The following is an 11617-nucleotide window of genomic DNA, read 5'->3' as shown; positions in this document are numbered from 1 at the left end:
GCCTGTGCTGGGTCTTCGTTGCAGTGTGGGCTTCCCTCCAGCTGCGGTGTGTGGGGGCTTCCCTACTCTTTTGGGGTTTTGGGGTGCGAGTGGCTCACTTCAGTGGCTTCTTTTGACAAAGAGCACGGGCTTCTGAGCACAGGGGCTTCAGAAATTGCAGTCCAGAGGCTTAGTTGCTCCATGGGATGGGGGGTCTTCCCAGACCAGGGGCCGAGCCCATGTCCCCTGCACTGGCACGCGGATTCTTCTCCACTGCACCGCCAGGGAACCCCCTGAGCAGAGATGGCGTGTGGTTCTCACAACCCAGCCCCAGCCCGAGAGGGGCCTTCCCTGACCCCGCCAGCCCTGCCCCTGCTCCCCCGGCCTCTGATGCCCACCTGGGGCAAGGTGGGCCGTGGTCACTCTTCCCTCTGCGGTGACAACATCAGTTGCAGTTGGGGTGTCGAGGTTGTAGGCCAAGGGTCCAAAGGTTCCCAGGGGCGTCTGCAGGAAGGACCGCTCTCTAGGGACCCTCAGCGCCAGAGAGGCTGCCCTTGAGTCCCCTGGACGGGGCCAGGCAAGCCCTAGAAGGCGCCAGGGAGCGGGGGCCGGTCTGCTGAGACCAGGCAGGAGGGCCAAAGGCTCAGCAGAGGCTGCGGGGAGGGCTGGACTCTCTGTTTTGCTCCTTGGAGCTCGTCTGCCCGTTTGGTGAAAGATGAAGGGTGGAACAAGCGAGGGACGCCCAGTGAGGACAGAGGTGCCCACCTCCTGAGAGGGAAGACAGGCGGGGAGGCTGGGCTGGAGGGGCGCTGGGGTGGGTGGACAGCCAGGGGTGCGTTTGGGTGGACAGGTCAAGACATGCCCCGTGTGACGGGGTTGGGGATGGGAGGGGGGCTCCAGAGCAGGGGACACGTGTATACCTACGGCTGATCCGTGCCGGTGTGTGGCAGATACCAATACAGCAGTGTAATTATCCTTCAATTAAGAATAAATTTAAAAAATTGAAACAAAGAAAACCCCTCTGCATCAGACTCCCAGCGGCCTGCCCAGTGCTCCCCATCAAGCCTGCCCCCGGTGGCACAGGAGAGGCCCCCCTTCTCAAACACCGAGTGGGAGCTGGGCTGCTGCGGACAGTAGGGCTCTAGGAAGACGGCCCAGGGAGCCGTCATGCCAAGGCCAGGTTCTGGCAGAGGCTCTGCCAATGCGGGCCTTCCCCCGGGACTGCCAGCCGCCCCCACACCACGTGAACACACAACCATCCTGGGGGTGTCTGGCGACAGCCTGATTCTGTGAGCTGTGCCCGACCTCTGACCCAGCCAGCGCTCCGAGGGTCTGACCTCAAATGTGCAGGAATTGCAGCACCAAGCTGATCCTCTCGGAGGCCCCAGGTCCAGCTGCCTGGACCGGTCAGCACAGCCACAGGGCGTCCAGACGACGCACTCGTCAGAAGCTGCTGCGGAAGGACCAAGCAGACCTCCTGTGACGGAACAGCCCAATCGGTGGGGAAGGGAAGGAGGCCATCCGTGCGTCAGGAGGCCGGGAGTGACCACGTCTGTGTAACGGTGGAAACGGCCTGGGAAGACGCACACCCAGTGGTCCCCGTGACTACGAGCAGGGCCGGGCTGGGGCGGGGGACAGCGGACAAGCTGTCCTCTGTGCTTCGTTTTCACTGACACGTGAATGGCCCTGACAAGGTTCCCACTCGGGAATGAAGGGCCATGCGCCTGCCCCCCGGGGCTGTCCGGGCTCCTCCTCTTCTCTCAGTGGATTCAGGGCCCTCCCCAACCCAGCATGACCTCAGCTAGAGAGCGTTCCCTGAATTAGAGCCGCAGAGACCCTGTTTCCTGACAAGGTCCACTCTGCGGGTCCAAGGGGGCATGTGTTTTGGGGTGGCCCGCCCGCCCGCGGCAGCTGCATTCCGAGGACTCCCGCCTAGTCTGCCGCGCCCCCGGACCCCGTCCAGCTCCCCAGCCTTCTTATCTCTGCGTGCGCCAGGCTCCTGTCTCGGGGCCTCCGCCTGCCTGGGCTCTTCCTGCGTCAGAAACCCCAGGCGCTGCCGTCCTCACCCCAGGACTGTGGCCCAGGCCCCCCGCAGCTCCCCTTGGAGCCCCTGCCACCCCAAAATCCTATCGTTCACCTCCTTCTTTAAGGCCTGCCTCCTCCTGCCTCCCCCCAGCAGCACCTCGCTGGCGTGTCCCCTGCCAGGTGAACGCGGGCGGGGTGAGGGGACCGGGTGGGCAGAGCGAGATCACGAGCAGAGGAGCAGTGATGGGCCAGAGCGGGGTTCAGCCTGGACGGACACGTCGGATGGACAAGCCCCAGCCTCTGACCCCCGCAGCCCCAGGTCATCTGGGTGGCGGCCCCGGAGCCCCAGTGAGAGCCCTCGGCCCCCAGACTCCCGACCTAGCGACCGCGTGGCGGGCACGCGCCTCCACCAAGCCCCCGCAGTTCTGCAGGAGGCATCTGGGGGTCTCAGAGCCGAGCGGGCCGGGAGGAGGGGGTCAGAGGTGAGAGGCACCTCCCCTGGGGAGGGGGCAGGGCTGCAGCTGCGTGTGGTCTAACGGCCTCCACGCAGGAAGCAGCTGCCCCAGTCTGGGGCCCTGGGCGCCCCCTGAACTGGGCTCCAGCCCCGGGGGGCAGGATGTCTCTGGCTGAGGTCTCCTCACCCGGGGCAGGGGTCCCCAGCCCAGCCAGGCCTGGCCCAGCCCGGCACTCATGGTGGGGGTGCTGAGAGATGGGTGCCCCCGCGCGACCGTCAGCTCCTAAATCTGGAAGCTGCCTCATCCGCGCTGGTGGCCGGGTCAGCCCTGAGTCAGCGGCCATGGGGACTCTCGGGAATTCCCTCCGCCAACACCGGGGCTGTCAGGGGGCGCAGGGGCCTGCCGTGGGGTGCGGCTGTGATGAGGCCAGCTGGGGAGTGGGTGCCCTGGGCACCCCCCACCCCCTTACCCCCCGCCTGAAACCTCTCTGGGGGCCGGGGGGCTGGGAAGGTGGAGCGGAAGCCCCAGGGAGGCCGCCTCTGGCCGGAGGTGGGAAGCGCCTTCCAACAATGGTCTGAAAATAGAACAGGCAGCTCCCGAGGAAGCTGACCCGTCAGGGGAAGGGGTGGGAGAAGGAAGGCTGCCTGGCCCGGAAGGGGCCTCAGGCCTCAGTTTCTCCGCTGGCACCGCGCAGGTGTGGGGACGTTCGGCTGAGGAATCAGGCCTGGGGGACAGCCCCCCACGGGAGCGCCTCTCTGAGGGCACACTTCCCACCAGGGATGGGGAAACAGACAGGGGTCCCGTGTCGGCCGGCACCCCCTCCCGCGCAGTGAGGGCTGGCACCCACCCACCCCAGCACCCAGGACCAGGCTCAGTGCCTCTGGGGACAGGACTGAGCCCGGGCCCACCTCCAGTGGAAACGCCAACCCACTTATGACACGCTGCTTCCACGCCTTCGAGAGCCTGCGAGGCGGCGGGAAGCAAGTGTCAGCCACAGAGAGCAGGGCGGGAGGAGCCGGGTGCCCCGGAACGGGGGCGGGGGGCGGGGGGCTGGACCCTTCTGCCTGCGGAACCCTGGAGCCCCAGGGAACACCGCTGGGGAACCAGGGCAAGTGGACTAGGCAGCAGGGACCCCAGGCCCAGCCCGACCCTCCTGACCTGTGCTTCGCCGGGTTCCCGGCTCCCGGAACGGTGGAGGCTGAGCACCTCCACTGTGGCTGGGAAGCCCCAGGGGCACCTCGAGGGCCAGTCAGCAATGGTGGGGAGAAGAGGTCAGGGGTCAAGGGCATGGGGCTGGCAGGGCTGGGTCACCGGTGTCCGGGCCAACATCACGGGACGGGGGGGCGGCCTGGGTGGGAGGGCTCCTCCAGGCCTGCACTGCCCTGCTCAGCGCACGGAGACCCTCAGCCCAGCCCCTCCTCCTCTCCTGTCCTCCGCTGGCGGGCCGCACGGGGGCTCCTGTGACCACCACGGCGAGGACGGCGCCCCTCTGCCCAGGGCAGCCCCGGGTCCACGCTCCCGATGCCGCCGCGGAGACTCCCAGCCCCGCCAGCCGGGCTCAGGTTCCTTGTGGGGTTTGCTCAGGTTGCCTGCAGAGAGCATGCACCAGGTTTGAAATTAGGAAAATACCCGCACCTATTTTTCTTTCTTCTTCCTACTTTTCTTAAAAGCAGATACACAGACAAACGTCCCAGAGGTTCCGACCCCGTCCCAAGCCCACTTCTCCCAGTTGACACTTTTCTGTGGGAAGTGCCTTCACAGACACACTCCATCACATGTTCCAGGTTTTGGCTCAGAAACGAGTCAGATGTCCCCAGGCTGGCTTGGTCTCGGTGATATTCTCAGGCTGAGCAGAGGCCGGTGGCGGGGGGGGGGGCACCCCCAGGTGGCTGACCTGCAGGTCCCACGGGTCACGGGACTCTTTATTCACAGCTCCTGTTATCATCTCTCCTGGCCCAGGGCTCACTGGGCTCAGTTGTGCAGTTCTGGGGTGCGTCTGTGTGTTTATCTGTGTGCATGTGTGTGCACGCGTCTGTGTGTGTATCTGTGTGTGCGCGTTATCTGTGTGTGCGTGTGTCTCTGTGTGTGTGTGCGTGTCTCTGTGTGTATGTGTGTGTGTGCGTGTGCGTCTGTGTGCGTGTGTGTCTGTGTCTGTGTCCCCACGGGCATGCATGCAGTGAGGGAGACAGAGGCAGGTACAGATGGACGGGCTGCAGCCTCTGTGGTCACTCTGGTCTGTGTGTGTGTGTGTGTGTGTGTGCGCGCGTGTCTGTGTGTGTATCTGTGTGCATGTGTGTCTGTGTCTGTGTCCCCACGGGCATGCATGCAGTGAGGGAGACAGAGGCAGGTACAGATGGACGGGCTGCAGCCTCTGTGGTCACTCTGGTCTGTGTGTGTGTGTGTGTGTGTGTGTGCGCGCGTGTCTGTGTGTGTATCTGTGTGCATGTGTGTCTGTGTCTGTGTCCCCACGGGCATGCATGCAGTGAGGGAGACAGAGGCAGGTACAGATGGACGGGCTGCAGCCTCTGTGGTCACTCTGGTCTGTGTGTGTGTGTGTGCACGCGTGTCTGTGTGTGTATCTGTGTGTGTGCGTGTCTCTGTGTGTATGTGTGTGTGCGTGTGCGTCTGTGTGCGTGTGTGTCTGTGTCTGTGTCCCCACGGGCATGCATGCAGTGAGGGAGACAGAGGCAGGTACAGATGGACGGGCTGCAGCCATCTGCGGTCACTCTGGTCTGTGTGTGTGTGTGTGTGCATTATCTGTGTGTGTGTGCGTGTGTGTGTGCACGCACACCTGTGGGGCGGGGGAGGCAGGGACAGAGGGCCAGACGGGAGCACCGGCAGGTTCTGGTCAGGGGTTGGGACCTCCTGGAGCCTCCGCACTGCGGGACACCGGCTTTCCAGGTCAGGAGGCAGAGAGACGCTGTGTAGCAAGAAGGGCGTGCCCTTCCCCGTTGGTCCAGCGGCTAAGACCGCACGCTCCCAGCAGCGGGAGTTTGATCCCTGGTCAGGGAACTAGATCCCTTGGACTACAACTAAGACCCACCAGGGCCAAATGACCTTTTTTAAAAAAAATGAAGGATGTGTTTGGTCTTTGTGCAGACCTCCCGGCAGGGAGGTCCTGAAGCCTTGACGCTTCCTGAAGGACAGGGTGGCCCGCGGTTGGTCCTAACAAGCCCCCGTGGACCCCACCAGAGTTCACGCTAAGGAGGACGCTATGGGCGGGGCCTTGCGCGCCTGCGGGTGGAACCGCCCTCGTGAGGAGGGGGCGGAGCTTACAGCTGACCCCACCCCCAACCCGCAGGAGGTGGGGGCGGGGGGGGGCGGGCCGGAGAAGGTACAGTGAGGTCAGTGGTCAATGGCCAGGGGCTGGATCGATCCTGTGTACATAATGAAACCTTGATAGAAGCTCTGGAAGGAGCGCTCCTAGGAGCCTCCGGGCCGCTGCAGGCGCAGCTGTGCGGGGAGGATGTCTGCGCGTGGCGCGCACGGAGCTCTGCGCCCCGGCCCGCCCCACCCCGGGCCAGTGACCAGGCCCCGGGCCTCCCCACGCCTTCCCTGTGACCGCGCCCCGGTGGTTCCTGGGTTACACCCTCAGTGATGCCCTGCCCTGAGTAAAAGTCGTTCCTGGGTCCTGTGCGTTGTTCTCTTTGGGTGAATCATTGAACCGAGATTGGGGTCATGGGAACCCCCGAATCTGCTGTCAGACAGGTAGATGTGTGGGGAGCCTGGGGACCTGGGGCTTGGAGTGGGCTCCTGAAATCGAGGGGGCACCTCATGGGACCGAGCCCTCCCCCGCGGGGTCTGCACTGACCCGAGCAGCGAGTGCTCGAGTCGAGTTGAGTTGCCGGACACCCTGCTGATGTTGGAGAGTGACAGAGTTGGTTGGTATTTGGAAAAACCGAACAGCCCCTTTCGTGACCTGGCGTGGACGCCCCCCCACCATCCTCTGGGGCCCCGGCGCGCTTTGGTCTTGAAAATGGGACTCAGGGCCCGGCTGCCACTGATCAGAGCACGTAGTAACATCCCTGCCTGCTGCTCAGAGGACGCAGTGGGTTCCAGTTTGGGGAGATTACAAATCAGGCCAAAATAAATTCCCGTGCACAGGCCTGTTACTTGGACTGACTTCACCTGCACACAGTCCCCCAGACGTGGTTCTCTGTCCTCCATCACTGGGAGGTGACAGAGCTGTGTCTCCGGTCCTTGGCAGGGGCGTCCAGTGAAGGCGTCTGATGGCCTCACCCTGCGTCTGGGGCCAAAAAGAACACAAAACGCAGCTTTTCTGTCGCTGTTGTTGTGGCACGTGGGGGACACGAGACTCGCGTTTCCGCAGTGCAGTTTCTCACCATCCTTTTTAAAAAAATCGATATACTGCTTATTGATAGGAAGTGTGTGTATATATTGGAGAAGGAAATGGCAACCCACTCCAGTACTCTTGCCTGGAAAACTCTGTGGATGGAGGAGCCTGGTCGGCTCCCGTCCATGTGATGTCACGAAGCCAAATGACTGAGCCGCTTCACTGGTGTGTGTTTCTGGTTGTTCAGCCGCTAAGCCGAGTCCTGCTCTTTGCCACCGAGTGTGTGGTAGCTCCCCAGGTTCCTCCGTCCATGGGCTTCCCCAGGCAAGAGCACTGGAGTGGGTCGCCACTTCCTTCTCAGTCCGCCCTGCAGTCTTCTTTGCTTTCTGGGCTGGCCTGTGCATTGTGGGGTGTTTAGCAGCATTCCTGGCTGCCACAAGCTCGATGCCAGTAGCAATTTTTTTTCTCCGTAGGACAGGGGAGAACCGCTCAAAATGTCCTCTTCAGCAGACCCGCAGCATCAGCAGGGAAAGCTACAGGGTTTCTGTGTAGGTCTCACACACACAGAGCATCGCTGGCTTCAGTGGTGAGGAAGCCTCTGCTGTGCTCTCTGTAGCAAGGCCCACGTGGCTGTGTGAACAGGGACCATTATCGCGGTCACTTACGACTCCAGACGGAAAGGCATGACTTGGCAAAAGAATTTTTAGTTTTGGATCCTAGAGTCAAGTGCAGTCACTGAGAGAGAAAGGTCTGACCACAGCCTTTGTCGCTTCTCCAAGCTGTGACAACCGAAAATACAAAACTGTGTCTGGTCTTGACCAAGTGTCCCCAGGCCCGAATCCTCCTGGCTGAGACCCCCACCCTCCAGCATCTCCAAGCCCCACGGGTAGGAAAGGAAAGGTGCGTTTCTTTGCAGAATCAAAGGCATGTCTCCTGTGGTGACTGACGGAACGTGGCGAGTGGTCTCCCCGCCCCACAGGCACCTGTGAGAACCGGCTCTCAGAGCCTTGGTCACCGTGGGCCCTCCTTTATAACCCGCAGGCTTTGGTCCCCAGGCCCGGAGACAAGGGAGTGAGCATCTTCAGCAAGATGCTGGTGGCCACGAGCGGGCGAGCTTGCCATCGCCTGTGTCTCAGGTGCCCCACCTGGGAAAGGGAGCCGAGTAGCACCTGGGTAGCCCGTGGGTACCAGTGTGGGGCGGGGCTGCAGACCACAGGGCAGCCAGCGTGCCCCTCCTGGCCGGCCGCCGCGGCTGGGCTGGAAATGCCGGGTGGGGCGGCTGCAGGACCCTCACCTGGGAGCAGGGGCTTTGCAGAGCGCCCAGCTGCCACCCGACTCCTAAATCTCAGATCCCGCCAACACTAACTCCCAGGGTCAGTGCAGACCCCGTGGGTGGGGGCTCAGCCCCGCGAGGACCCCCCACAACTCCAGGAGCCTGTTCCAAGCCCCAGGGCCCCGGGTAAACACAGGAGAGGCGGTGGGCCAGGGAGGTTGCGGGGTGTAGGGAGGGAGGTACCTTCTTTAGGAATCTTGATAGAACTGTTCTCAAAGTGTGACTGGAGACCAGCTTTATTTCTCGGGAATATGTGAACCTGGGGCCACGATAACTGAGGTCTTTTCCTTTCATGGAGAGCTCCCCCGTGTGATCCTAAGGCAGCTCTGCTTGAATGGGCTCAGAGAGGACCCCACGCAGAGCAGCGCCCTTGGAAGCCTGACGCCGCTTCCTCCCTCTGCGGCCCCTTGTCCCCCTCCCAGGGTGGAGATGTGAGGGGCCCCTTCCCCGGAGCTGGAGTGGGAGGAGACTGCTGGGACACAGAGGGTTCCAGATGGGCCCCTGTCCTCACCAGGCCACCACCTCCTTCGCCTCAGAAGCCAGGTGGGAACCAGCAGGCAGAGGCTCCCAGCTGCCCCTCCAGCCCCTGCTTCCTGGTGGGGCCCAGGCTGCGGGGAGCAGGGCAGTTGTGCCCTCCCAGGAGGGGCCTTGGCCCCGGAAGCTTCCCCGAGGGAGGGCAGGGGGCCCGGAGCAGGTGCACACATCCCCCAACGAGGGCGGCCCCTTGCAGGCCTGAGTGCCAGTGCCAGCCCTTGGTTCCTCCAGAGCCCTGCTGGCCTGTCTGGGGCTGGGTGGGCGTGCAGGAGGAGTCCATGCATGCCGACCCCCCAAGCCTCCAGCCCTCCACCTTTCAGGGGTTCTGGGTCCTGAGGTTAACTGTGGGGATGCCGAGGGGTTGTAACTGTTGGGAGCCCTCCAGGCTGAAGCGGGCCCCTCGTCCCCTCCGCTGCAGACAGAGTCACTGATCTCCAGGCCTCAGTGTCCCTCTTTCCCCGGACCTTGGCCAGGATCACCTGAGTCTGCCCACGGCCTCCAGCTGTCTGGGAGGAGGGAGGAGCCGGGTGGACCCTGGGCGGGGCCGGGGGGGGGGGGCCCAGACTCCTCCCTGGGGACCAGCTCTACCCAGCTGGGCAATGGGCAGGTCTGCCTGCCCCAGGCAGGGGCCTTGACGGTCACAAGCCTCTTCCCAGGGCAAAGAGAAGCCGTTTATCTGGTAACCAGCTCTGCCTTCCCCATAAAGCTGTCATAAAAGGGCCATTTGTCAAGGCCAAGCAGGACCCGGAGCTGTGCAAAGGTCTTCGCAGCCGTTCAGAAACTGCTCTCACGACAGTCCTGTGAGGTCAGCCTAGTTTCCTCCACTTTATTTCATTTTTAATTTGATTTTATAGCCTTGAATAGCTAATACGTTACATGGTCTGGCAGTGGAACTGACATAGAGAGGCTGACACAGCATCTCGTTTCTGTCCCCGTGGCGTCGGCCCCGCCAGCCACAGGCAACCCTCGCCCTGGGTTTTCGTTTCCCCCCCAGCCTGCCTTCTGCAGGTGCAGACGTGAACACAGCCGTAGGTCCTCCAGGGATACCAAGCTCCGAGGATGCTCACGTCCCTTCTGTAACATAGCACAGGGGACTTCCCTGGTGGTCCAGTGGTTAAGACTCTGCGCTTCTAATTCAGGGGGCCAGAGGTTCGGCCCCTGGTCAGGGAACTAAGATCCCATATACCGTGAGGCACAACCCCTAAAATTTTTTTTAAATCGCACAGTATTTGCATGAAACCTACACAAATGTGCTGTCAATCTTCTCTAGATTACCTGTGACACTTAATGTGATATAATTGCTATGTAAATAGCTGCCAGGGCATTGCAGGCTCGAGTTTTTGCTTTCTGGAACTTCTGAGAAGTTTTACCCCTGAATATTTTCAATCTGAAACTGGTTGCATCTGAGGATATGGATCCAGAAGACACAGAGCGCCGATTGCATACATTTTTATGTCCTTCCCTTCCTTACACTAAAAGTCGCACATCTTTCCCTCGTTCTGCACCGTGATACTCTGTGTATGACAGACCCTGAAGTCCTTGATATCAATGCAGGGGCCTCTTGCCTTCTTTTCGCATGGCCTCGTAGTACCCCCTCGTGCAGGCGTGCCACAGTGTATTCAGCTGGCCCTTTGATAATGACAATGCGGTTTCCCATCTTCCTTTATTACAGGGACCGCCACAATGGTGAGCTCGTACACTCCCAGCTTCACATGTGACCAGGTGCACATGTGGCACAGATTTCCAGAAGTGAGTGACTGGGTCTGAGGTCAAGTGAGGTCCAGATAAGTATGCAAGAAGCTGCCAGATACACCCCCCCTGACACCCCACACGCCCCGAGCAGTGTGCCCCAGGGCTCATGCCCCCAGCCTTCCCATCCAAGGAAGCGCTCTGGCTTTCGGACCCTGGGAGATGAGCCGCAGTGTCGCGATGCCCTGGTAACGTGTGTTTTCTCTGCGGTGGATGCCTTTGCTGCGTCTGTCATGTTGATGTCCTTTTCTGTGACTGATCTCTTCCTATCCTTTGCTCCTTTTATTTGTCTTTTACGTCTCTAGGAGTCCTTTGTGTACGAGAACAGTCCTAGTCTATTGTTCGCATGGTAACTTTGCTGATGGTGATTTTTGCCTGAAATCACTTTTCAGGTTTTTATTGTTCTGTGGCTGTGCTGGGGCTCTGCTGCTCCCCAGGGCTTTCTCTAGTTGTGGTGAGTGGAGTCTCCGTTGGTGTTCGCAGGCTTCTCATTGCGGTGACTTCTCCTGTTGCAGGGCGCGGGCTCTAGGGCACGCGGGCTTCGGTAGCTGTGACGCACGGGCTTCTGCTGCTCCACAGCCTGTGGGATCTTCCTGGACCAGGGACCGAACCCATGTCCCCTGCATTGGCAGGCGGACTCTCAGCCACTGTACCACCAGGGAAGTTATTAATCATTTTTACGAGTCTTGATTTTTCATCATAATTAGAAGAAACATTTTCCCACTGTGAAGTTTTAAAGGAAGTCACTCATGTATTCTTCAATATGTGAATGTTCTCTTAAGCTTATTTTTTTTTGTTGTGATGACATAAAAGTAAAGTGTAATTCCCCATTTTAACCTTTTTTGGTGTTTCAGCTCCAGGGCATCAAGCACATTTGCATTGCTGGGCAACCACTGCCATCCATTTCCAGAACCTTCTAATCATTTCATGGTTTTTTTAAAAATATTATTAATAATTACTTGATCCCTTTGAGATGCATAATGCTGCCGTATCCTGTAGGTAAACCGTGGGCCCAAGTTTATCTTGTCCTGAATGGTTATCATGTTGTCTCAACATCACTTATTTAAAAAGCCCATCTTGGGACTTGCCTGATGGTCCAGTGGTTAAGACGCTGTGCTCCCACTGCAGGGGGCGCCCAGTGCGGGTTCGAAGCCTGGTCTGGGAACTGGGTCCCACCTGCCGCAACTAAGACCCACTGTAGCCAAATTAATTAATTAATTAAAAATGAAAAGCCCATCTTAATTTGAT

The sequence above is a fragment of the Odocoileus virginianus genome, chromosome 33, assembly GCF_023699985.2.
Source record: "Odocoileus virginianus isolate 20LAN1187 ecotype Illinois chromosome 33, Ovbor_1.2, whole genome shotgun sequence".
Lineage (NCBI taxonomy): Eukaryota > Metazoa > Chordata > Mammalia > Artiodactyla > Cervidae > Odocoileus > Odocoileus virginianus.
This window is presented reverse-complemented; position numbering follows the sequence as displayed.